This window comes from Petaurus breviceps, unplaced genomic scaffold, assembly GCF_028583685.1.
Source record: "Petaurus breviceps papuanus isolate PSGF00001 unplaced genomic scaffold, PetGlider_PUasm1.0 90743, whole genome shotgun sequence".
In the NCBI taxonomy this organism is placed as follows: Eukaryota; Metazoa; Chordata; class Mammalia; order Diprotodontia; family Petauridae; genus Petaurus; species Petaurus breviceps.
This window is the reverse complement of record NW_027187332.1, coordinates 3,437,999-3,439,346: the sequence shown is the minus strand read 5'-3', so window position 1 is coordinate 3,439,346 and position 1,348 is coordinate 3,437,999.

Sequence of the window (1,348 nt, the reverse complement as noted above, 5' to 3'; positions counted from 1 at the left end):
AAAAGAAAGAAAAGGAGGGAGGAATAAATATAAAACAAATCTGCTTTGGCTTCAGAAAATGATAGATTTTGGGATTATTTGAATGTTCATCACTCCTGATGAAAAATAAGTAATCTAAACTTTACATATTGATTTCTAAGCATAATGTGCATATATGTTTCTGGTTCATAATATATTTGTATATTTTTACATTTGTATATTTTCTTTATTTCAACTAAAACATATTATTGTTTTCAAGTTTTAATAAGAGGAGCTTTTTAAGTCAAAATGTATAAGGAAAATTTCCTGTAGTACACAGAAAGTTCTATTGTAGAAGATACTATTCCAGTGAAATTTCACTAATGACAGTTATTCTTAAGTTCCAACTAATGATCTATAGTATTAATAGTCTATGCACAAGAGGGAAGAATTTTTTTAAATCATCTTCTGAATCTGAATTTTATTAAAAAGATTCATTATTTGCTAAAATAACATGTTTTAAGTGATGTGTGAACATGGCTGTGCACTATTCTAATAGTCTCTTAACTTGTCATGCTGCCTATGGTCTCTCTCTACTCTTGATCTTTCTTCACACAAGTGGTTAAATAGCCATCATTCTGATTATGTTGCTTCTCTACTCATGATTCTGTTCCCAATTGCCTACTGAATAAAGATTAAATTCTTTAGTGTGATGTTCAAAACCATTCATAAAATACATCCAACTTGCTTTTTCAGATTTATCATATATACTGCTCCAATCAAGTTAGTCCACTCACCATCTCTCATCCTTGTCCTTTCCTGACTTCTCCAAAATTTGCCATGAGCCCATCATCTTTTCTGATTTTTTTCCTTTCCTCAAGGATGAATTCTGGTGCTACTTTTACCATGAAACCTCTAATGATCACTGAATAACAACTGAAAGTAATTTCTTCCCCCTCAAATTTGTCTTTCTCTCAAAAACTGTTGGAGAGAGGGTTTTGCAGTTAGTGCAATAGTGAAACTACAAGGAACAAAGGTCACCCTTCTAAATCCATGCCAGTGAAAGTTAAAACAACAACTCATCTGGCAGCAATGCTACCTTTAGATATAAACTTGATGGAAACTTTGCTACATAGGACTGTAGGAAGGGAGCTAAATTTTGAGCCTATTTCCCTCAAAGACCAAAGCAACATAGGGAAGAAAGAATATATATATATATATATATATATATATATATATATATATATATATACACCCTGGTGGTGAAGAAAATGTGTGTATGTTTGTTCTTGCTATACATTTGAAGCAAGTATTACTTTGTTAAAGATAACCATTATTTCTTGACTAAAAGTCATTAGAGTGCTAGTCACTAGCCCATAACAAAAGGATA